Source organism: Myodes glareolus, chromosome 11 (genome assembly GCF_982192425.1).
Source record: "Myodes glareolus chromosome 11, mMyoGla1.1, whole genome shotgun sequence".
Classification (NCBI taxonomy): domain Eukaryota; kingdom Metazoa; phylum Chordata; class Mammalia; order Rodentia; family Cricetidae; genus Myodes; species Myodes glareolus.
The window spans coordinates 2,290,124-2,316,984 of NC_142036.1; the positions used below are offsets into that span (position 1 = coordinate 2,290,124).

General features: G+C 37.0%; 1 long non-coding RNA gene across 1 annotated transcript in view; it reads right to left on the reverse strand.

Moving 5' to 3' along the window:
* Positions 1–1,015: 1,015 nt before the first annotated feature.
* Positions 1,016–26,861, reverse strand: part of LOC146892536 (uncharacterized) — a 37,919-nt gene continuing 12,073 nt past the window's right edge. Inside the window, exons 2-3 of the long non-coding RNA XR_015739321.1 lie at positions 8,764–8,855; positions 1,016–3,548 (exon numbers count right to left, since the gene is read on the reverse strand). This is a non-coding gene — a long non-coding RNA (uncharacterized LOC146892536). The remainder of the gene's footprint in view (positions 3,549–8,763; positions 8,856–26,861) is intronic.

The window sequence follows — 26,861 nt, forward strand, 5'->3', positions numbered from 1 at the left end:
CCTGAGCTACCTCCATTTCACCTCAGCCACTGTAGAACACAGGATGTAATTGTTCCAGGTCAGTAAAGCCTAATTTTCTGACTTCTTACGTTGTTTATTTCCTTACTTCCTGTGTGGCCTTTCCATAAACTCTCATAGACTGAGAACATTTTGATTAGGATGATGTACGAAAGAATAGTTTATATGTTTTGTGAAATTTTCAATAAAGTATGAAAAATTTAATACCAGCAGCACCAAAAAGGGTCTAGGGAACCTTCAATAGGAAAATTGGTCGAAAAGTCTAAGACATTTACTAAATAATACCAAATAATTAAAAGTTAAAATAAATTGTTATTTTAATCAACCCAATAACAGTCAGGTTGACTGAAGTTATGGCTGTGGGTAGGAGGGAACATATATACGCATGTGAACTACAGCATCATAGTGAATAAAAAGGCAAATAATAAATAAGAGTCAAAGATACTGAAAATGGAAGATGAGTCATTCATTATATTTAATTCTATTGGGAGCATTATTTAAGTACTATGTGGAAACTTAGGGAGAATTCATACAACAAAAATAAAAATGTCAAGTAACTGGTTTGAGGAACTTGAATTGTTATTTTTGAAGAAAAAAAGAAAGAATGAGTTCAGTGCAGATTCCTCAGGGTAGAAATCTTAAAGAATATTCTTAAATTCCTTGAAAATGTACACCTCCACATAATTATGTGTCTAAAGTTGTTGAAGGCAGTCATCCGTGCCTTCTAGCAAACATTTTTACCTCTTTGCCTTTTTTGACAAAAACAAATGTTCTACCTCTTCCAGCAGCCAGGTAGGACTTTGTCATTATCTCTAGCCAAGAACATATGAGTAGATGACAGGCTGGTTGGCAGATATTTTGTCCTGAAATGGGTAACATTTAAAATTTATGCTTTTCAATCATTCTTGGCTTTTATAGGTGTCAAAGACAAGTTCTTTCACCATGCCTCCCAATAAAACCAACAAAAAGTGAAGTAAAGCAGCAATAAACAAAGTCACAGATTTTTAAGGAGTTGATTTTATTATAGTATAAAATCCGGAGTGACATAGCTGTACTCCATTGCCTGCTCTTGTTCTTCAGATTTCTCAATTTTAAATAATATACAAATTTTGAAGTATAAAATGCTGATATTATATGTATACATTACAGCAACTTTCACCAGGCAAAAAGGAAAATTTAAAAGCTACAAAATAATTTTCAAAGTAAGTACATTAATTCAATGTCATGGAGAATATTGACTACTGTAACTAAACTACACCTAGATCATAAATGGAGTATCATAACTCAGTGTCTTTTGACTCAACATATAAATAGCTATAGCAAATGCCATATGAGTCATTTTCCCACACAATCCTACAATAAATCCCCTACAGATATGTTCTTTTTGTAATACAGTATGACATTATTTAATATTTATATGACTCAAATACATTTTTTTGTGACTGAATAACCCTGTCCTATTATTTTGCTCTGAGACAGAGTGATATATGTGAATGTCCACTAAAGTATCATATCCCCAAGTGGTTGGTCACCAAGGATAACATGGGTAACATCATATCAAAATAAAATTAAAACCATGCTAGGTTTGTTTCTGATGTACATAGTGTACAAATCTGTGCTCCTTAATTCTGGTTTGAACGGTGATATTTGTGTTGAAAGTTCTGAGAGATGAAAAGCACAGGCACTTTCTTGCCTAAATGATTTCGAGACTCAGTGTTTGGTAACATGATTTTCTAGCCCTTTCATTTTTCATAAGGCCCACCCTAACAAATGAAATAGTCTATTCTTGACCTAGCTTGCAAATCAAGTCTCAGCACTTGACCTCAGCTTACAAAGGCAGTCACATGAAATAGCATTTTAGAAAATCAGCAGCACTGACTTCAGTGGATAATCTTCTACTTTCTCTAAGACCAATCTTTCAAATACAGTATTTATTTAACAATAAGGGGGGGACTTAAGAAATAATTGATTATTAGTAAGTGGTCCTACAAAAATAAAAAGAAAATGATCAAATCTAGCATAAGAACACATCTATTAGAACCACAGGATCAGGCATAAAAAGAAACCTGGTTTTATATTTTTATTCAAATATACTATGCTATTTTATCTGCTCAATATAAAAATAATTATTGTTATCTTTCATAAATAAATATTTAATTTTGAACAGTTTCTTCTTTAGTTAAAACATTTTATTATTTTAACATTTAAGTATTTTCATAATATTTGATATACAGGTATTACTTAATAAATTATTATCTGATAATATGAGATAATTTTTTCAATATAAATTTTGTAGAATTAAAAAATTAATGTAAGTGCCAAGGCATAAGAAGAAAGATTTCTCTTTGCTAATTTTTCTGTTCAAAGAAATCAGTGACTACCTTTTTCTCATTTTTAATACTTGTACAGCTAATTACAAGAATGAAAATTCTGGAACAGTTCATGGCTTCAAAGGGGCAACTTATAGAATTCTATTTCTAATTTTCCAAATCAAGAAACATGGAAGTGTTTTCACTGCAGTGTCTTTTCCTAACAATAACCCACGTTTTGATGTGAGAGTCTGTACATGAAATGCTAATGACAGAAAAACCAGTGGATACATTTCTGTGACTTCAACTTCTTCAAAATTGAATGCAGCATTGACAAGAAAGAATGAGTAGTGTTCCTAAGAATGTTTGCTCTCTGTTTTGTGAAAATGCCATAATCCCTAGAGAAGAACAATTGGTACTCTTGTATACAGAGCCAATAAATGAGAAATGGCATAAAGAAACATGAAAAATATGCAACCATATTTTATAAATGGCTTGCTCATACAGTCATCCTTTTGCCATACCAACTATAGTATTCTGTGTATTCTTCAATGGACATTCCACTCCTAACAACAAATGACTAGTAACACAGCACTACCATATTGTCAAGGTTCAGTAAGGAAGATAGAAACTGTGTGAACTATTTCAAACAGAGAGAATTAACTTAAAAGGTATTTGGAAGTCTGAAAGAGGAAAAACAGCTTGTGAGTTAATCGAGGTATATTAGTAAACATAGAAAGCATCTTATATCCCCATGATGTGAAAAACAAAAGGAAGGAGGTGGTGGGAAATTTCTAGGCTCACTTATTAATGCTATTCAAAGGTGACTTAAAAGATCTTGGAAACTCAAAGAAAGCTGGTCCCCTAAAAGCATTGGAAACATGGGTGAGGTGCTGGGACAGTCAAGAGCGAGGTGTGTTCATGCCAATCTAGAAATATAGCCTGCCTGAGCTATCTGCTTCTAGAACAGGCATTCTACTTCATGGGAGTTGATACACAGCCTCTGCATATAGGTCCTGAATTAGGTCGGGGAGTACCACTGAGCAGAAACATTAATAACTATGTACCAGAAAGACTTTTTAGTTATGGGCGCTGGGTCCATAGCTATCTTTTCCCACTCAAGACGACTCAGAAACAGGAAAAACAGGTGACTCACTTTCTCCCTTCTAAATTTCTCAGTCTCTTTTCAGGACCTCTTCTGGGCAAAATCCAACTGAAATCCTGCAACAGAAATTTGGAAGAGTAAATTGGAGGGTATCTGAAGCCTACAATACATAGAAGAACACAAAGAAAGAACGTAGATATTGGGACATCATGTAACATTATCTGCAGTCATAACTTTTATGCAGTTTTTTTGCTTGTTTTTGCCATAATGACAATTATTAAAAATTTATGTTATTTTTATTTCCTCAGCTGGCAAGATGACTTAGCAGAAAAAAGTGCTTGTTCCCAATCCTGACAGTCTGAATTCTATTTCAAAAACCCACATGATGAAATGAGAGAACCAGCTTCCAAAAGTCATCCTCTGGCTTCCATGTGTGCACTGCAGCATGTGCACTCCAACACACGCAAAATAAATTTCATAAAATTTTAACAGAAAGATAAATAAGCTACTTAAATATACAATAAAGATAGAACAATGTAAAATATAACTGTAACATGAGGGCCGGCTTGTTGGGGTTTCCGTCCCGCCCGGTACCCCAACAGCCGGCAAATCCCAACGAGAAATTACACACAGGACTCCATAAGGTTATAAACTGATTGGCCCATTTGGTCAGGCTACTTATTAGCTCTTATAACATATATTACCCCATTATCCTTATCTATTTTAGCCACATGGGCTCAGTACCTTTCTCAGTGTGACAGCTTACATGTTGCCTCTTCGGTGGTCTGTGCAGGAGTGGCTGAGAGAGAGCTTCTGCTTCCAGAATACTCCCAGTCTCTTTGCCCCACCCCTACTTCCTGTCTGGCTTTCCCGCCTATACTGCCTGCCTGGCCAATCAGCGTTTTATTAAAATATGATTGACAGAATACAAACAATTCTCCCACACCATTTCCCTCTTTTTTTTTTTTAACAAAGGAAAATACCCATAGTCCATTTGTTGGGAATGTGGGCGTAGTATTTCAGGCTTCTTCCTGCTGGTTGGGGGCGCTGATAATCTTATGGGGACCTAAAGAAAATTTAGGGTTATAATCAAGTCCTGTCTGGAGCATCCTGTGAGTCTCGATCATCTCAGGCGACAGTCTTGAATCCGTTATCGATGTAGAACTCAGACATCTGGGCCATTTATTCCTGTCGGAGATTTCTCAGGTGGCCTCCCTTGTTCAAACTGGATTTTTCTTAACTCTGAATAAATCCAGAGCCTCTCATTTTCTGTGGAAACAAAAGCAGAATCTCTTCTCCAAAGTAGCATACCTTTTGACTTCAATTTTGAAGCCAAGGTATTTTCAAAATACCTATCTTGGGTTAGTTCAGCAGCATTTATAAACAACAGTCTTTTAGCAGTTGTTGCTCCTTCCTCAGCAATCAAACAATTTAAAGAGAGCATAATAGCATACAGTATGAAGATTCTCTGTGCATTTTCCATCTTTATGTGGCTTTATTTTAACCTCTATTTCTTTTATTTTTACTTTTACTTTTTGAGACAGGATCTTTGTATATCTTTGTCCTGGAATAACACTGTAGACCAGGCTGTCTTTGAACTCACAGAGATCCTCCTGTCTCTGCCTCCCCAGTGCTGGGATTAAAGGTGTATGCTACCACACCTTGAACTCACAGAGCTCTGTCTCTGCCTCCCAGGCATTGGGATTAAAGGCGTGTACTACCACACCTTGAGGTCACAGAGGTCAATCTACCTCTACCCCTTGAAGTCACAGAGGTCAATATGCCTCTGCCTCCCAGGATTGGGATTAAAGGTGTGTACCACCACACCCAACTACTCTCTTTCTTTCCTTTTAACTTTAAGAACTTTAACTTTTAGCCTGCATATACACACTGTAAACCATTTAGAGGTTTTCTTCCTCTTTGAATCTCTCTTTACTGTATATTTTTCTTTTTCTGACCACATGAGCCTTTAATTTACCAAGCAATATCGGTAGGACTAAAGCCGTGGCTTTGACAGCTAGATCCAGCCCATTATTTTGCTTTCCATCATCATGGCTGAGGTATCAGCCAGAGCTGTGTTCACTGCCACAACTCTATGGCGTTTCAAGGTCCTTTCCAGCAAGCAAGCTGCAACATTCTGCTCACAGACCACACTCAGTCGGACTGCCTGCCTGAAAGAGTCAGAGTTTGCCCTGGCAGGACGGCCCAGAAAACCGGCATTTTAAAACAGCACAGCATTTTTCCTGCTACGACTGAAAACCGAAAAGCATGCGTTCAGCTTTTCATCAATACCATTTAAGTGTTTCACAGCAGGACCTCTCAATGAGCTACAAAGTTTTGCAGCTAAAGCTGAGTCAGGAAACCTCTCTTAAATGAAAGCATTGCTTGCCTCTAGCAAGCAGAGCAGACCCGAGAAATTGCTGCCACCAAGAAAACATGCTTCACTCTATTCTTTCCCAAACTTTCTCAAGCTTTCTGTGGATTCAGTTATCCACGTTGGCGCCATCTGTAGCATGAGGGCCGGCTTGTTGGGGTTTCCGTCCCGCCCGGTACCCCAACAGCCGGCAAATCCCAACGAGAAATTACACACAGGACTCCATAAGGTTATAAACTGATTGGCCCATTTGGTCAGGCTACTTATTAGCTCTTATAACATATATTACCCCATTATCCTTATCTATTTTAGCCACATGGGCTCAGTACCTTTCTCAGTGTGACAGCTTACATGTTGCCTCTTCGGTGGTCTGTGCAGGAGTGGCTGAGAGAGAGCTTCTGCTTCCAGAATACTCCCAGTCTCTTTGCTCCACCCCTACTTCCTGTCTGGCTTTCCCACCTATACTGCCTGCCTGGCCAATCAGCGTTTTATTAAAATATGATTGACAGAATACAAACAATTCTCCCACACCATTTATACAATTCTCCCACACCATATAACAATAAACTAGTGATGTTATTTAAGCTTACTATTAAAAAATATTTTATAGTTTCTTAAAAGCATGTGTAATAAATAATTTCATGCAAGTTACAGATTGATATCATATCTATTTTCCTTCTTCTCATTAAAACTCATTAATACTCAGCTTGCATATTATTTTCTTCCAGTTCTAGTACATGATATTATGAAATGGATAATTTATACAAATTGGAAACATCTAGGGAAACACTATCAGCCTGAAGTAGGTTACAGATGGCCTTTGATTATTTACTCTTCTTATTGAGATTTCCTTTGTATCTGCATTATCCATGAGACAAATAAAAGTATATTAATTAAAAAGAAAGAATTTAGGGGTTTTCAAATCTAGAGCAGTAAAAAAAAAATCTGTATCTTCTGCTCAAAGATTCTTGAAACTTTGGCCTACTCAGAAACAGCTGTCTAGTAGCTGTTGTAATAAGTTGAATTGTCCCAAGAGCACCATGTAGGAGAAAGCTCATAAAGATGATCTGATGGCAATCTTAACTGAATACTGGCTCTATTCATTCCCCTCCAAATATCAGACATGAATGTGAGACAATCTGTATACTGCAGAAGATGGAAATAATAGCTCCAATTAGAAAGCCAAACAGAAGAACAAGACAGCCAATCCTCATCTAATCTTGGCCACCAAATTTCAAACACAATAAGGCTGTTATTTTGAAGAGTGAGCTTTGGAATATTTTGCTATGGAGTAATAACAAATAGTAAAATGTGCTGTCCCAACAACTAAAAGATACACACAAAAACAGATTCTCTAAATATGGCTGAATTAACTGGCAGATTAAAAATACAACACTGAGTATTCATTAATCCTCAGAGAGAAGAAATTTTCACTGTTTTCCTACTGATAAAGGACAACTGTTACAATATCCAGATACAGGCTGAGATTATGGTTTTTCACTGTAGAGTCACCTCAAAGTAGGGGGTTACCTAAAAGTCTGTTTGCAATTTTATATCCTTCCAAAGAGAGCCACTCACCATACTGTATAAATGTCAGACTTCATATAAAATCTATTGCTGGAAAATATACATCAATATTTGAATATTCTCAGTAATCAGTCATTTCTCCAAAAACATAATTCAGAAGTGGGACAGCTGTGTTTTTATAAATCTCTTTGTCAGAACATTTTATATATGATTGAAAATGATGCAAATGTTCTACAACAGAGGAATAATTAAATGAATTGTAAGTTATTAATTTATGATATAATGTCATCTTTTAAAAAGAAGTCACAAAGTCCTTAACTATGCGAAAAATTTATAAAGTCTAATAGAAAAGATCATACTGAAAGTCTACATAATTCACAGTTGCAAGTATACATTGCATAAATTACAAACAAGAACTGGATGGAAATTTGGAGAAATGAAACTGTTAGGCGGAGGCAATGGTCAGAAGATACAACTTTGCCCTCAACTTCTTTCTAATTCTTATTTCTCTTCTATTTACTCCCAATTCCAGCAATGTGATGCTGGAGTGATGCCAACACTCTCAGAAGCCAGTCCCTGATGTTTATAAGATACATTCTGCGAAAGATGAACCTAGACCAAGGGAACCACATAATACTCAAGCTAACAAGGCATGTGCTTTGTTGTATGTAATGTGGAAGAATCAAATTGTCATTAGGAAGGCAAACTCAGGATCTGGGGGAAGTCTGGCCCTTTCTGTTTCCAGTGGCAAAATAAGGCCATTAGGAGCGAGTAAATAAAAAAAACAACATCTCTTTTCTCTTACTTAACCATTTTCAAAGAAATGTATATATATACAAATGTACACACAAATATGTTCATATAAAAGAGTTTAATCGGAATCCTCCTAAAGAGAAGAAAATGGCCTCCCTAAAGGCATAAGTTGCCAAATGAAAAACCTAGTGCCAAGAATCAGCTACTTGCTCTTGATCAGGGGTGTCAATACACACTATTATCACTCCTCTAAGTTTCCCACCAGGGCAAAATTGATAAGACAAATTGCTGAAGACAACACACACTTTTTGCCATGGGATATAAAAAGTCAAAATAATTCTGATCAGAGAGTTCCTCCCTGTTGGCTAGCTTTCAGCATGCTGGAAGGTGCTGGCATGACTGTGGTGGAAGATCATCAATTCATAGGAAACCTGTGAGGTATAATCACGGCCAGCATAACCAGTTATGACATGGGTACAACAGTGGCACAAATATCACTTTCTGAAAATATTCAAGATCTGCTAAATTGGAGGAAACATGCCTGGTACCATAAATTGTACCAAGAACTCAGGGTTAGGCAGCTCATGGGCTCTGTAGGTGAACCTACTACTATTATCTCTCTGTCTATAGATTATTATATAGGTAATCCTCATCAGAAAATGAATGCAAAAACTCACAGCTGATCAAAGTACAGAAAATAAGCATCAATGGAGCTCTCAAGTACAAGCAGAACATCTTCTTCATCATCTTCCAAGGCTCAGATAGTCACCTTAGAGGAGGAAATGGAAAGATTGTAAGAGTCAGAGATCAGAAAAGATCAGAAAAAAAAAATACAGTGGCTTTTGCTACATTCAAGAACTCACAACAGCTGTGGTTAACCACATAGGATCTAAACAAGATGAAACCAATCAACATTCTAACACAAAGAAGGAAGGAGCTCTCAGGACTTATCCCCAAATGAGGAGCTGTTGACAGCTGATGGCTTCTGAAGGAAGACAGGTCAGTTTTCTTTAAAGGTGTGCCTTCTGATAGGTCAGCCATGTTCCAGGGGAAGATTCTGCATCCACGAATATTTATGGGAGCATAAATTAGATTTGGTAGGTTATTAAAAGAAAGGGACACAAAGTTGGGAGGGGATGGAGAGCTAAAGGTTTATCTGGGAGGAGTTAAGGGAAAAGTGGGAGGTAAATATAATAAAAATAAATTTTATGAAATTTTCAAGAAATCAATAAAAATGTTATCTGTGAAAGAAATCAAACAAAGAAGCTTTTAAATTTGCAAAAATAGGGAGACTTAGGGAAAGCATTCATTGTTGCTTGCATGGCAGGGGTATGAAGAGTATGCTTCATTTTTTTTTTCATAGTATCCTTAAAACCTAACTCATTCCAAAACAAAATCCAGCTTGATCTCAGATCCTACCTTACAGTAATCACATGGACAACAAAAACCATGCAGAAATTTTATTTTTCACACAAACATCTATGTTGCTATCTTCAGGCAGTGATAGTTGAGTCTACATATGCAATACACACAGTATGAATTCAAAATTGTCTACATGCATTTTCTAAAGAGCCTGTTCACCATTCATGACATGGATGTATACCTAATCTTATCTAAGTCAATTTCAATCAAATATTCATTATAAAAGTCAGCTTAATAACAAAATTGTCTTTACAGCATGAAGGCTTAAAGCCGCTTCTTTGGCTTTCTACTCATCTTGAAGATGAGTTGACCATATATGGAATTTGTTCTACTTTTACAAAACTCTTATCAGGGAACTTACTCCACATAGTTTTCCTTCCATAGAGTTATGTATAACCAATGACTTTCAGGATTTGGACAGGAAAAAAATTTTTCCTCCTAATCTTAATACTTGCTCTTAATAAAAACCTAATATGACTTTATGTTTGGGGTTTACCCTGGCTAAAAAGGCAGCTCAGCCTATATTTCTGTCCTCATAAATAATTTTCTATATCCCTGGTTTGTAAAAGTATATGTAATAACATTCCTCAACCTGCTATCCTTTGTTATTATTATGTGAGAATCAAATTTTGTTTATAATGAGACGAGTTCTATTGATTATGTATTTTTGTGAATATATACATCAAGCATATTCGAGAAAATAATACATATATGTAAAGCAATGTGCTTAGGTATATGCAGACATGTGTATTTGCATTATACAAAAAATATATAATTGTTAATTTTCATAGAAATATCTATCTTCAAGATTGAAAAGGGCTTAATAATTTAATTGAGTGATTTAAATATGCATCTATCATGTGTGGAGTATCTGTTTCTTCAAATTTAATATTTACAAAAAATTAAAGAATACATTGAAAAGATAAACAAATAAGAAAAGCAGGAGGAGAAAAACTTATTCTTGTTATCTAAACCCTTCTGTTTCACTGCGGTGGGAGCTCTGGAGTCATCTGAAGGACTTAAAGGTTCCCAAAGCATACATGTGAATACTAACTTGTCTGCAGTCTCTTGTAGAATGAAAAATGAAGCACAGAACTACTGTGATTTATCTATAAGTACTTGCTTACTCAGAATCCAGGGCTCCTCCAAAGTGGACCCCTTGAATACCAAGTATACATTTTTGTTGACATTTCAATATTCACCTCAAATTAAAACTGGCCCCAAATATGGTAGTTATGTTCATGCTTCTATGTTCAGTATTCACTTAGTGCAGTCTCTGGATCCAGGTGGTCTTAGCATGACATCTTCAAATATTGATGGACATTTGTGCATTTCTGTTTTCAGTTCAGATAGAGCTTTTGGTGTCACTTTTCTGCTTCCCCCAGAGCCCCTGAACTGTTTGTAGCTACACTAGAGCAAGACCTTGAAGTCACTCACTCGTCTGTGGTGCATGTTGATTTTAGATTGTATTTATATGGGACTAGAGGCTTCTCAATAGTTAAGCTCACTTACTGCTCTTCAGAAGGATCTGAATTTTTTTAGCACCCATGTTTAGTGGGTCAAAACTGCCTATCCAAAGGATTCAACACCCGCTTTGGTCTTTTTGGTCTCTTTACACACACTGATTATGTACACATATAGGTACACACATACATAGAAGTAAAAATAAACTGAACTGTAAAACTACATTTACATATTAATGTACCTGTGCGTCAATTTAATTTGCCACAGAATGTGTTTGGCAGTCAGAGAACAAGGCATTGCAGTCAGTTTTCTCTTTCTCCCATGTGTGTCCAGGATCAAAGAAGGGCCTTCAGTTTTGTGACAAGTACTTTTACCTACTGAATCATCTCACTTGTCTTGTTCACAGTCATTTGCAAATGTTGACTTGCCTTTGGTTTTTGACACATGCATGGGAAGTTCTCTATCTATTGACTAAACCTTGGGCATTTTGCCAAGGTCTTATTGAAAATAAACCGCTATTGATATAGCCTTGGGGCATGTTTCACTTTATAAATATAAACATGAAAATACCTGTGGATGACGCACAGAGGTGCCTGGCAAGATTTAAGCATGTCAAAGAAAAATTAAGAAGCATCATTTTAAAAGTTCCAAGTCTGAACTCTGCACACTGAATTTTAAATAGAACAGTAAATTTTAAAGGATTCTTTGGCACTTAATAGTAGATTTAACACCACAACTTTCTGAAAGAATGTTCCTAAAGCTACCACTGATGTTTTTATCTTTATTCCTTATAATATAGTTTATTAAATTCTCTGGAAACATACCTGTTTCACTGGGGAAAGGTTTGTGTGATTTCAACAGCCTCCATGACTACAAGAAGAAGATGCCACCTCTAGCGGTGAAACCCTTAAGCAGCAAAGTTCTGGGGTGCCTTTTGGTCAACACGCTGGCTAACCCAGGTGAAGAAGAAAATAGGGGTAAGGCCTGGTATTTAGATGTGAGCTAGACATCTCAGGAAGATCACCACCCCTGAACGTCCTGAGAAGAGCTGATTCCCCAGGGAAGGGTGGAGTAAGAAGAACAGAGTTAAAACACTACTCTATGAATTTGTTGGATTTATTTTCCTTAATCAATGAGTTTATTTTCTCTGTAGTATATTCGGTGTCTGAGATTCTTTCTTCTATCTCTTATATTCTGTTGGTTATGCTTGTGTCTGTAGTTCCTGATCAATTACCCTGATTTTCCATATCCAGCTTTCCCTCGGTTTGTGTTTTCTTCATTACCTCCATTTCATTTTTCAACTCTTGAACTGTTTCCTTTACCCATTTGATCGCTTTATCTTGGTTTTCTTGGGTATCTTTGAGAGATTTATTCATTTCTTCTGCCTTTTTGTTTGTCTTCTCCATTTCTTTGTAGAAGTTTTTCACCTCCTGTTTAAGGTCCTCTACTATTTTCATAATGTTACGTTTAAAGTCGATTTCTTCTACTTCTTCTGGAATAGGGTGTTCAAGTCTTCTTGTTGCATGCTCTCTGGAATCTGGTGTTGTCATGTTGCCTTTCAGGTTGTTGGAGGAATTCTTGCATTGATGCCTGCCCATCTCTTCCATCTGTTTGGTTGGAAGCACACCTTCCTAGGAGGGAGCGGGGGCCTTGGACTTCTCACAAGACAGGGCACCCTGACTTCTCTTAAGACTGGAGAGCGAGGGGAAGGGGAAGTGGTGGGAGTGGGAGGGAAATGGGAGGATGAGAGGAGGTGGAAATTTTAAATAAATAAATAAATAAATAAATAAATAAATAATTTTTTTAAAAAAATCGGGGTCATAATGGACTAATACACAGAGAGACACAATTTTCAATGACTGTATAAAAGAACTGAGTTCGGTGTGCTATTTTCAGCATTTAAATATGACAAATGAACAGAGAGATATTAATGGTAAAATTTTTCTTATTAAACAGATGCCACTCAAAAAAAAAAACCCACTACTCTAAAGATATCTATCAAAGTAATGTCTGATTCTTTTTCTCTAGGATGGAGAAACTTGACATTAATTAAGCCAATATTTGAGTCAAGTCCCAGGGGATTTTGGAACAGCTCTAGGAAGGAATCAAACACAAAGGCAGCATGGGAGATCTCAGAAGGATAAAGAGCCAAGTCTATCATGCTTGCTCATAATGTAAACAATGAAGAAAGAGGCACAGCCAAGGATAAGAACTTAAAAGTGGGTAAAATGGATGAAGGGTGAGACATTGGCCAATGTAAATATATTTCAGGTTTATCCGGACCAGTAAACATTCTGTATGGGCTCCATACTTTGATTACCCAATTGTGTCTTGATAAGCTCCTAAAGTTGACTTCCAGGTTAGGTTTCACTCTCAGGCTCTCTCTCCTGACTTTAACCTATCTTCAACCTGACCCCAGTCCTGATTTTATTTTAAGATATTATTAATATATAGATAAATTACATATATAATATCCAATTAATTCACTCTAAACAATAAATCCCATGAACCCTGATAGACTGTACCCAGGACAAACCCTTCAAAATGAAGACATAATAAGGGTAAAAAAAATAGTTTGAACAGACAAACAATGAAGAGTTAATGGAAAAGCAAATACTACCAAGGACATTTAACAAGTGTTCCACATGAATGTTATCCTGAGACTGTGCAGAAACAGAAACTAAATAAACAGGCACTATAAAACACTTCTTAAAATGCAAAGCTTACTTACTTTCAATGCTGAATTCTCTGTGAGGTCTACTGTTTGAGTGGCAGTATAATGGAGGGGGCTAACCATAGTAATTTGAACTTGTGGATGGTCTGTTATCTAACACATACTAAGGAATGTTTTAGAAAAGAAGCAGCTAATGTTATTTGTACCATATGTGGCTAAGACACAGAGGAGAAACAGCTCATATAAGGCTTGTATAAGAAAACTGAGTAGAATGGAAAATTATTTGCTAAAGGGGAGAATAGGTTAACATATAAACAACTAGCAAAATGTGACCTTTTCCTGTCCAGTCTCACAGAGAAAGTAGGTACCACCAGAGCAACTATCCAAAACAAAGGGTTAGTTAAATCCAAAGGGCACGTGGGAGAATATGAGCAATATTTGAGCCAGTTCAACCTAGATGATGCCAGGGAGATGTCAGAAGAAGCACCCCGGCCATGCTTGGAGAAATGGACACTTTGGTATCCACTTGGTCTGATGTCAGCCACCTGACTTGACCCACACCATATGACAACAGCAGAAAGATCATCCCATAATTATCAAGAAACAATTTCTTTATATAGCCATGCTCTGAAAATTATACACATAAAACTGCTCAAATTAAGAAGTAAAACACGGGGAGAAGATAGAACCATTCCTACCATAAAAACTGAACTCCAACACTGATGAAGAGACACTACTCACACAGAAGAGCAAAGCACACACCACCATTCAGAGAATATCAGGGGATCTGCTTTCAATCTGGTTCACTTTGCTTAAAAAAGTTAAAGTAGATTTTGTGATATGAATATAACTCAAACTAAATATTCTCCCAGGCACAACCTAGGATGAGTTGCCTCAAGTAGTGCTCATATTCTCCCACGTGCCCTCTGGATACAGTTAACCCTTTGTTTGGGATTGTTGCTCTGGTGGTTCCTACTTTCCCCGTGAGAAACTTTGTAAGACAAATATAACTCAAACTATTTCTAGAAGATAAATCAAGTAGAAAGTAATGAGCTGTACATATTTTCATAAAAGAAAGAGACCCATGAAAACTTAGCTTTAAAGATCCAATGAGTTTGCCGTGCAGGCAAGAACAAGAACAAAAAGAACAAAGAAAAGCCATTGCCCACATCCTACAAACACAAACATGCATACAGGAACACCCATTTCATGCCCATCTAAAAACTAAGAAATAGCTACAGAAGAAAACACCTCTTTTGTTAGCAAACAGTATGAAGTTACAGTTCTAAATAATAAACACTGAAGAAAACAACCCCATGGCACCAAAGAAACAAGAAGTTACTGAAAGACCTTTTGTGTTAGTCATCTCAACAACATACAGTTCACAAGAACAAATCCTGGAAGAAAAGGAAATTGTTGTCAAATTGCAACAGGCAAGAGTGCATAGGTTAATCACAGGGAATTATGAGTTTAGCAAATAGCCATATTTAGCCCAAGATGTAACAAATCAAGCAGTGCTGTTTGCCTAAGAGGGCAGCTGAAGCAATGTATCAACAGTCAGTACCGAATTTTCTCTTTGTTCAGTTCAGGGAAAACATTTCCATGAGAGCAACAGCAATCAAATTCCTAAGCCGTTTCCAGACACTCCAGCCTAAAAACATGCTGCAATACACTAATAAAATTTCACAAGGACCAGGAAATACTTTCCTATTTTTTTCTGTTTCTAGGAAAATGAATGTTCAGTAGGAGTAGGCATGTGCCATTTTCTAACCAGCATCCATTCTGATGGGCCCAGAGATCATTTCCACATCATTGATGAATACTTTCTTTTTTAATTATATTTTATCTTTTAAAGAAGAGAACAAACTACCTTTTTTCATTTTACATACCAATTCCAGTTCCCATTCACTCCCCTCCTTCCATCACTCCACCTTCTCCCCCCTACCTCTCCATCCACTCCTCAGAGAGTATAAGGCACATTGCTCCATGGAAGGACCAAGGCCCTCCCTACTATATCCAAGCTGAGCAAGGTATCTATTCAAAGAGAATGGGTTCCAAAAAGTCAGTACAAGCATCAGAGACAAATCCTGGTGCCATTGCCAGTGTCCCTGCAGTCTGCCCCAACTATACAACTGAAACCCACATTTAGAGAGTCTAGCTTGGTCTTACGCTACTTCCTTTTACTGTTCAGCTAGAATTGGTGAGCTCCCATTAGCTCAGGTAAACTTTTTCAGTGGGTGTCCCCGTCATGGTCTTGACCTCTTCGCTCATATTCTCACTCCTTCCGCTCTTCAACTGGACTTTGGGAGCTCAGTCCAGTGCGCCAATGTGGGTCTCTGCTTCTGTTTCCATCAGTTGTTGGATGGTTCTATGGTGACATTTAAGATAGTCATCAGTCTGACTACAGGGCAAGGCCAGTTCAGGCACCCTCTCCACTATTGCTTTGAATCTTAGCTGGGGTCATCCTTGTAGATTCTTGGGAATTTCTCTAGAACTAGATTTCTTGCTAGCCACATAATGGCTCCATCAAACAAAATATCTTTTCTTGATTTCTGTCTCTGTCCTTCTCCCATCTTGACTGACCCATTCCCTCAAGTTCTCGTTCCCTTCCCCTTGCCCTCCTCTTCCTCTTCTGCCCTCCATTCTCCCACCATGTCCCAATTATGTCAGATCTTGTCTATTTCCCCTTCCCATTTTTCTCTTAGGGTTCACTGTGTTACTTAGCTTCTCCAGGACCATGAACTGTAGGCTCATTGTCCTTTGTTTATAGCTAGTATCCACTTAAGAGTGAGTACATACCATGTTCATCTTTCTGGGTGTGGGTTACCTCACTCAAGATGGTTTTCTTCTAGTTCCATCCTCTTTGTATGCAAATTTCAAGATATCATTGTTTTTTGTTTTTTTTTCTCAAAGTTTATTAAAATACAAAAGTCTCCATTTCCGCCCCTCCTCCCTCTCCACCCCCAAGAGCAGCCAGGGTCTCCCGCCCTGTGGGTAGTTCAAGCTCCTCCCCCCTTCCTCCAGGTCCAGGAAGGTGAGCATCCAGACTGGATCCCAAAAATCCAGTATATGCAGAGGAACAAGTCCCAGTGTCATTGTCAATGGCTTTTCAGAAAGACTCCGGGCCAGCCACATTCAGAGAATCTGGCTGGATCACGTGCTCGCTCAGTCCCAGACAACTGGCCTTGGTGAACTCTCATTAGTTCAGTCCCCTTCCTCCCTTCCTGGAGGAAGGATAGATATCATTGTTTTTTACCACTGAGTAGTACTCTATTGTGTAAATGTGTCACCGTTTCTTTATCCATTCTTCAGTTGAGGGGCATCTAGGTTGTTTCCAGGCTCTGACTATTACAAATGTTGCTATGAGCATAATTGAACAAACATCCTTGTAGTATGATTGAATATTTGTTGGGTATATGTCCAAGAGTGGTATTGTCGGGTCCTGAGGTAGGTTGAGTCCCAATTTTCTGAGGTACTGTCATACTGATTTTCAGAGCGGTTGTACAAGATTGCATTCCCACCAGCAATGGAGGAGAGTTCCCCTTACTCCATATCCTTTCCAGCATAAGCTATCATTGGTGTTTGATCTTAGCCATTCTGACTGGTATAGAATGGTATCTCAGAGTCATTTTGATTTGCATTTTCCTGATGGCTGAGGATATTGAACATTTCCTTAAGTGTCTTTTGGCCATTTGAGATTATTCTGTTGAAAATTCTCTGTTATATCTGCACCTCATTTTTGATTGGATTATTTGTATTCTGATGTCTAATTTATTGAGTTCTTCATATATTTTGGAGATCAGTTATCTGTCTGATGTGTGGTTGGTGAAGATTTTTTCCCATTCTGTAGGCTGCCATTTTGTTTTGTTTACCATGTTCTTTGTTTACAGAAGCTTCTTTGTTTCAGGAGGTCCCAATTATTTATTGTTGCTCTCAGTGTCTGTGCTACTGGGGTTATATTTAGGAAGTGGTCTCCTGTACTTATGCACTGAAGGCTAATTCCCACTTTATCTTCTATGAGGTTCAGTGTGACTGGATTATATGGAGGTCTTTGATGAATCTGGACTTGAGTTTTGTGCATGGGGTTATATATGAATCTATTTTCTTCTTCTACATGCTAATATCCAGTTATTCCAGAACCATTTGTTGAAAATACTTTCTTTTTTCCTTTCTATAATTTTAGCTTCTTTGTAAAAAATCATGTGTTCATAGGTGTATGGATTGATATCAAGGTCTTAGATTTGATTCTACTGGTCAACCTCTGATTTTGTGCCAATATCAAGCTGTTTTCATTACTGTAGGTTTATATTAGAGCTTGATGTCGTGAACTGGTAAAGCCTCTATAAGTTTCTTTACTATACAGGATTGTTTTGGCTATCCTGGATTTTTTTTCCCATATAAAGTTTAATATTATTCTTTTGAGATTTGTAAAGAATTGTGTAGGGATTTTGATGGGGATTGCATTGAATCAATAGATTGCTTTTGGTGGGATTGTCATTTTTATTATGTTGATCCTACCTATCCAAGAGCATGGGAGATCTTTCCATTTTCTGATATCTTCTTCAATTTTTTTCTTTGAAGACTTAAAGTTCTTGTCCTACAGGTCTTTCACTTCTTTGGTTAGTGTTACCCCAAGATATTTTGTGTTATTTGTGGTTATTATGAAGGGTGATGTTTCTTTGATGTCTTTCTCAGTTTCTTTATCATCTGTATATAGCAGGGCTACTGATTTTTTTTTTTTTACTTAATCTTGTATCCTGCTACATTACTGAAGATACTTATCTGTTGTAGGAGTTCCTTGGTAAAGTTTTTTGGGTCACTTATGTATACTATCACATAATCTACAAATAGCAAAAATTTAACTTTTTACTTTCTAATTTGTATCCACTTGATCTCCTTTTGTTGTCTTATTGCTCTGGCTAGAACTTCAAGAACTATGTTGAATAGATATGGAGAGAGTAGACAGCCTTATCTTTGTTCCTGATTTTAGTGGGATTGCTTTGAGTTTCCATTTAATTTGATAGTGGGTGTTGGCTTGCTGTGTACTGCTTTTGTTATGTTTAAATATGTTCCTTGTATCCCTGGTCTCTTCAAGACCTTTATCATGAAGGGGTGTTGGATTTTCAAATGCTTTTTTTTATGATCTAATGAGATGATCACATGTTTTTTTTCAGTTTATTTATATGGTAGATTACATTGAGAGATTTTTCTTATGTTGTTGAACCATCCCTGAATCCCTGGGCTGAAGCCAACTTAATCATGGTGGATGATTTTTTTTATGTGTTCTTGGATTCTGTTTGCTAGTATTTTATTAATTTTGCATCAATGTTCATGAGGGAGATTGGTCTGTAATCCTCTTTCTTGGTTGAGTCTTTGTGTGGTTTCAGTATCAGAGTAACTGTAGCCTCAAAAAAAGAGTTTGTCAATGTCCCTTCTGCTTCTGTTATGTGGAACACTATGAGGAGTATAGTTATTAACTTTTCTTTGAAGTTTTGGTAGAATTCTGCAATGAAACCATCTGGCATTCGGCTTGTTGTTGTTGTTGTTGTTTTGGGGAGGCTTTTGATGACTACTTCTATTTTCTTACAGGCTATATAGGTCTATTTAAATTGTTCACCTGGTCTTGATTTAATTTTGGTATGTGGTACCTATCTGAAAATTGTTCATTTCTTTTATATTTTCTAATTTTGTGGAGTACAGGTTTTTGTAGGATGACCTAATGGGCCTTTAGAGTTCCTGGATGTCTGTTTTTATGTTCCCCTTTTCATTTCTGATTTTGTTAATTTGGATGTTGTCTCCCTGCCCTTTGAGTAGTTTGAATCAGGGTTTTGTATCTTGTTGACTTTCTTGAAGAACCAGCTCTTTGTTTCATTGATTCTTTATCTTGTCTTCTTTGTTTCTATTTTATTGATTTTTAGCCTTTAATTTGATTATTTCCTATTGACTACTTCTCCTGGGTGAGTCTGCTTCTTTTTGTTCTAGAGCTTTGAAGTGTGCTGTTAAATCTCTAATGTGAGATTTCTCCTCTTTTTTTATGTGGGCATTTAGTGCTATGAACTTTCCTCTTAGCACTGCTCTCATAGTGTCCCATAGGTTTGGGTATGTTGTGCCTTCATTTTAGTAGAATTCTATGAAGTCTTTAATTTCTTTTTTTATTTCCTTTTGGATCTAAGGGTGGTTCAGTTGAGCATTGTTCAATTTCTATGAGTTTGTAAGCTTTCTGCAATAAGTGTTATTATTAACTCTAACTTTAAACCATGGTAATCCGAAAGATACAGGGGCTTATTACAATTGTTTTGTATCTGTTTAGTTTTGCTTTGTTACCAAATATTTTAGAGAAGCTTTCTTGAAGTGCTGAGAAGAAGGTATATTCTTTTATGTTTGGGTGAAATGTTCTGTAGATGTCTGTTAAGACCATTTAAATCAAGACACTTGTTATTTCTTTTATTTCTCTGCTAAGTTTCTGTCTGGTTGACCCATCCATTAGGGAGAGTGGGGTGTTGAAGTCTCCTACTATTAATGTGTGGGGTTTAATTGTGATTTAAACTTGAGTAATTCTTCTTTTACATATGTGGGAACTCTTGTATTTGGAGCATAGATGTTCAGGATTGGGGAGGAAACTTTTTCTCTTTTTGGTTCAATCTGTTTGGTGTATTGTAAGCTTCTTGTCCCTTCATAGGAAGAACCTTCTTTAGGTTGGGAAATTTAATGTTTTCTGTGCTCAATGAATCTATTTCTTCTGTAGTATCTTCAACCCCTGAGATTATCTCTTCTATTTCTTGTATTCTGTTGGTTATACTTGCCTTTGTAGCTCCCTTTCATTTACCAAGATTTTCCTTTCCAGAATTCCCTCAGTTTGTGTTTTCTTTATTGCCTCTATTTCAGTTTTCAAGTCTTGAACTGTTTGAACTGTTTGTTTCATGTGTTCAATTATTTTTTCTTGGTTTTCTTTGGTTTCTTTAAGAGATTTACTGATGTCTTCCATTTTTTGTTTGTCTTTTCCTTCATTTCTATAATAGAATGTTTCATTTCCTGTTTAAAGGTCTCTATCGTCCTCATAAAGTTAGACTTAAAATTGTTTTCTTCTGCCTCTTCTGGGTTAGGATGATCAAGTCTTCCTGTTGCATGACCACTGGGTTCTGATGTCATCATTTTGCTTTTTAGAATGTAGAATGAATTCTTGCATTGGCGCTTACCTATCTCTTCCTCCAATTGGTGCCAGCAGTGCTTTTGCCCCTTGGTCAAATCCTTGCAGTTGTTGTGCCTTTGGGAACTGTTCTTGGTTTGATCTATACTGTTGCTACCTGTGATTCAGGGTTTCACTGAGGTCTCCCATGGCCTGCTCTCTTTTTGTGCTCTCTTGGTGTTTTCTCTTGGTTGACCCTGTGCAGTCACAGCCCATGTTTGGTCCTCTCTGTGTAGTTTCAGCCTGTGTTTCAGAGATCCACTGAGGTTGAGGTCAATAGCTGAATATTTTCACAAACATTCTGCATCCAAAAATGCCAACCTATGCTACCTACCTGACTAAGGAATAAAGGCTTTTTCCAATCATTCACGTAGGATAAAAATATTCTATTTTCCTTCATCTTATCCTTATCCTCAGACTTTGGAGTCATCAATAGTCCATCAGTTAGAGGCTGAGTAATAGGAGAGATGTGGTAAGCAAGAGATGAATCAGGTCATACCCATTTCTCAACTACAAAAATGTCACAGTCTCATATGGTGGGGGAAATTAATTAGGTAGATTCAGTCTGTCATCTTGGAAAGGAAGCAGATTTCACATCTTACAGTAAATTAACCGCCTTTTCTTATGACAGAATCTCACCAGATCTAACCTTGAACCCAGTATGTAGCCAGGACTGACACACTCATTTCCTTCTGCCTCAGCTTCCCTGGTGCTGGGATCTCGGGCTGCATCCTCATGCCTGCCTTTTATTTTCTTCCAATTGGCTCTTGTACTACTCTCCCTCCCCCACAAGATAAAGAAGTTTGCTTCAGAGTATGAAATATTTAGTACAAAGCAGTATTTTTCTTGATGAATCTCATTTATTTTCATTTGTAAATTGTAAAATTTTTCTATTGTTATGATAAATTGCTCTGACTAAAACAAGTGGAGGGAAAAGTGTTTTTTTTTTTTTATCACACTGCTCTCTGATACAAACAACAACAAAAAAACACCAAAAAGCCTTTATAGAAAATAACAGCTTCCAAAAAAATCCAAAGTTAATTAAACTGGCAATGAAGATGGCCATGCTGACCTGACTATACCCTGGACCTATAGCGTGTTTCTGAGACCAGAATTATTAGGTAGTGGACAGGATGAATTTTTCATTACTATGATATATGTAAGCAAATTAAGAACTTAAATATCAAAAAGTATTTTATTTTGAAATTTGTAAATAGATTAAAGTAGATTCTCTACCTCTATGTGTCTGTCATTCAGGAAACTTCCCACCAGCATGCCAAGCTCCTGGTGTAGATCGACCTCCCCACCATCAGTGACTTTGGAGTTCAGAAGAAGATACAGCCTGCTTCTACCCTCTGCTACAGTACTTCTCCCACCACCTGGCCTCAAGTTGCTGGAGTATTGATGATTCCACAGCCTGAGGATAAGGAAGGTAGAGAAGAAGTAGAACAGAACATTTGTATTCTACTTGAATGATTTCAAATTGCCTTTGAGGCCAGATGTCGTGGCCCATGCCTTTAATTCAATCACAAACCAGGGACAGGTGGATCTCTAAGAGTTGAAGGCCAGCCTGGTCTCCACATTGAGTTTCAGAACACCCAGGGCTATGTAGAGAGACCATCTTTCAAACAAACAAAAAACAAGGTTATGTTTGGTCCTCTATTATGGACCTGGCTGATGTTTATAACTGTTGTTGCAAATGTGTCGTGTGTGTGTGTGTGTGTGTGTGTGTGTGTCCCCTATATATCACCATGCCCTCAGTTTAAGAGATGCACAGAAGCTTTCAGCAATGTTTGTGACACAGGTGAGGCATCCAACTCTTAAATTAGCCATGCCTCTTAGAGCTCTGATTGCTAGCAGAGCAACATATCAGCCTTTCAGGGGCAGCCACATCCTATAAACTGTCATGAAAGAACAGCACCACCCCTCTCTGCCTCTCAGAACTGGGATAGCCTTCTGAAATCATTCTCACAAATTCAGCATGTCTGTTCCCAGTTTGAGTTTAGTTGGAGGTGAAATTAATTTTAAACGCTATGGAAATGTTTCCAGCTGGGATTTTTGCCAGCTCACTTTAAGGTATCTGAAATCAATTGTTCTAGACTCTGAGCTAACTTTCCCCCCTTTACATTTTGTTCCTGTGCAAAAATGATTAAAACTGGTAAAACTGGCTTTCTGGTAACTATCAGATACTGGGAAATGCAGGACCACCATGGTTAAAGAAAGGTGTGCTGTTGTGGGAGGATTGTTCACACTGCCACTCTACTATGCCAATAAAGTTAAACCTTGAATCGAAGGGCAGAGTGAGTGATTGATTGACCAGAATTAGCCAAAGATCTGTTGGAGGACCTAGGAAGATGGACAAAGGGTACAGGAAGAAATTAAGAGGAGGTTGGGATGGTTTTGTGGGCTTTTCCATCTGGGAAGTGTGGAGAGTGGGGTCAAATGTTCATTCTTCCAATGTTCTTTGGATTTATCTGATTTTTATCTCAATTTTTTACCCTTGAGATTTTATTACTATTAGAATAACTAAGGTAAATGCATTAGTGTACCTTAATATGCAATAGGATTCCATCACTAGATATAAATAGTAAAGTAGTGGAAATGAGATATGCTACATTTGCAAAATGAAATATAAAATAAACATATGTGTGTGCTTCTATAATCTGTGGAATTGTTTTGTATGTAAAAATGACTTTGAGTACACTGATGAGTGATACCTGCCTGGTATAGTTTGACACCCAAAAATACAAAGCAATATTAAGCATTTTTTAATACTTTATTATTTATTTTGTATATCTGTGGGTCTGTGTGATAATGTGGTATGTGTATACACATATGAATTCATGCATGCCACTGTCCATGTCCAAAAGACAACTTCTTGAGCTGGTTCACTCTTTCTACCACATAAGTCCTGAGGATTGATCTCAATCTGTGAGGCTTGACAGCACCGAGCTCTCTGACCTGCTCAGCCATCTCACTGGCTCAACAGCATACTTTTCTTTTATCTGTACATGGATATTAGGAAATATATTGAAGCATACATTTGTTTGCTATATTTTAGTGTGTTTTAAGTCTTTCACTTCTTATAATATCCCCAGCATCTGTTTTTCAATTTTGATAGCCTAACATATTATAACTTCAACCCAATTCTAAGCAGAACACACATAATCAACCAATTATTTAATAACACCAACCTCTAAAATCATGAATGAACAAGGGTGTTTGTGTTTTCAAGTAAACAGAAGATTTGTAAGATTTTCTTTATACACAAGAAGACAGAAAATGAATTGAAACATCAGTATCCTAATACAACATGTAATTTCATAAGTAATATGATAATAAGAAAGATTTAGCCATTTTACTTAAAAACTGGATTGCATTAGTTATATTAATAGCAAATAATAGTTGTTTCTTTCTCCTGTTTATTATAACTATCCAAAAAGAGAAAAACCAACTTAGTAACACTGCAGACACTGATGAAAACTCCCTACTTCTAACTATCGAAGCCTTAAGAGTTTCTCCCCATGACCCCAATAGATAGATCTAGAATTACACTATATATGATATGCTTGTCAAGGGGAAATTTTTCCTCAAGTACATTTATATGGCCCAATACCACTTCTGACATTAAAAATAGTTTATTTTCTTAAAAACTAATTTAAGAAGAGAAAATGTGCAAGGATATTAATTTTTATAAGGCACATAAGCTTTACCTGTCATAAATGGGCATGGTGTCAAAGCAGGTAATTTCTGAGCAATGTAGTCAAGTCATAAAATATTTCCTATGAATTCATTAATTAAGAAAATTATTTAAAATCCACTTTACAGACTTCACTGTAAATATTTAATAGTATGCACCAAAAAAAAGGAAGAAATTGGAAAACTTTGCTTGGAGAGGATGTAAATCACAGCATCACAGAGCTTTCCCAAGTGAGATGAACACTGGAAGAAGTCCAGATTATCTGCTTGGTTCGTTCCCTGCTTCTCTGGGATTGTTGTCCGTTTAGGCCTTGACCTTGGCTGTCTAATGAGCTCTCATCTGCTCTCTTGAGCTAAGGTCTCAGTAATTTTTCCTGCAGTTACTTGACCATTTCCTTCCCTGTTTCCTGCAGTGGTTCCCTCTAATACATATTTAACTATTTCTAAATTTTGTCTTATTTATTTTCTTCTCACGTCCATTAATCTCTTTGAAAGGCCCCAGTTTTCTTCCTCATTCAAAATATCAGTTTTTATAGAAAAAGTTAATTGATATTTGAGTCTCATGTAAATCCTTCTCCTGAGATGCAGAACCTTGAAGTTAACCTCAGTATGTCTCTGAGAATGCTCCTCACACTTGTGTGTACATACAAATACCCTTCAGCCACAGCTCTCCCTAGACACTCCCATGTCACTCTGCCTTCGTTGACTGTTTCCAGTCTTCTCATTCATTTTACACTAAAATCTTAGAGCCCTCTGATGCTCAGCATTTTTTCTCATATCCCACAGCAATCAAGGTAACAAATCCAAATGACCCAGCCTTTTTCTATTTATGCTGTGATCTCTGCTCTGGTTTAGTCTTTATTATCCCTTCTAGATCGTTTTCCAATCCTCCTTTTGTTGTTTTTATCTTTTCTTCTGTAAGACATTCTATCCACTACCCCAAATGTAATTTTTCTGAAACATAAGACTGTCCCTGCAAAACTTGGAGAAATCCTTCTGGACAAGAATTGTAATGAAACTTACACGACATCATTTTTCATTGACCTCTCTGTGACACACACTTCCAACTTCTCCATTCTTGAAAAGTTTTCATTTTTTGTTCACTGACTCTGTTCTAAGTGGGATTTCCCCCATTTCTTTGGCCTTTCGTATTCATTCTTGACTGGCTGTTGCTCTGTCAGAGACACCAACTAGAAGGGACAATCACACCAATGACGGCAACTGCACCTTCCATATCCATATCTAATCCATTTACACTGTGACTCAAAATTTGCCCAGTTACTTCCTTGTATGGAAGACCACACATGTCAAAGTCCACCCAAATCAACTCAAATCACCTTCTCCCTAAACCTGTTGCGCCTGTCTTCTTATCTAAAGGAACAAACACACTATTACCCACTCAATAAGCTACCAGTATGAGAAAGTGTGAGATCACCCAGAATCAATCTGACCCTCCCTGCTCTTCAGGCATGTTCCTCAACAAGCAAATTCTATGCAATTATCACTCCCATCACTCTCCATCACTAGTTTCACTTCTTTTGTGAATGTCCTCTATTTTTCTCAAGAAATTGTTGCAATAAGTGCACCACCCACTGCCTTTAATCAAAACCTTTATTGAAAAATAGTTGTAATGGTGATATAACAGTTAGTAATGTGTAGCAAAGCGAGATGAAAAGGCCATACACTTTTTCTGTCACTTAGCATTCTGGATATCTATTTTAGGTACAAACACACTAAGATACACACACCCAAAGTTAAAAAAGTTCATTCATGGTAATATGATTATGATTCTTAAACTTATTACAGTAACCAGACAATGCTTTTGCAAAAAAAAAACCATGTATTGTTTTTATAAAATGTTTAATCTATCTTCTTTAAGAATATTTAATACTCTGGTCAGGAGAGTCCATGAAACTTCTAAAACAACATAGGCAATTAATGTTGCCTTTGGTTACCTCCCAGATGTTGAAGATAAATGCCTATTTCTGAAGAAACTGTGTACTTTGGACACAGGACTTGAGAATCTGAGATGGATCTAATCTGAAAATCTCCTTTTTGAGGATTAGCTTTCATAGTACATTAAGTTTCCATGCAAGCTTCCAAGGGAAGGAAGCAACCAACAGAACCACACAGGATTGATGCCTGTGAACCACACAAAGACCAGCATTGCAAGATATCTCTAAGGGTACTATAGTGGTCCTCATGTCTTCATGTCTTGACAGTAACCAACAGTTCTCTAACTGGATTTAAAGCTCTCTCAACAGGAGAAAAACCATGGCTGGCACTCTGAACCTAACCAACTATCTGGTCTCCTGAGGAGAACATATTAT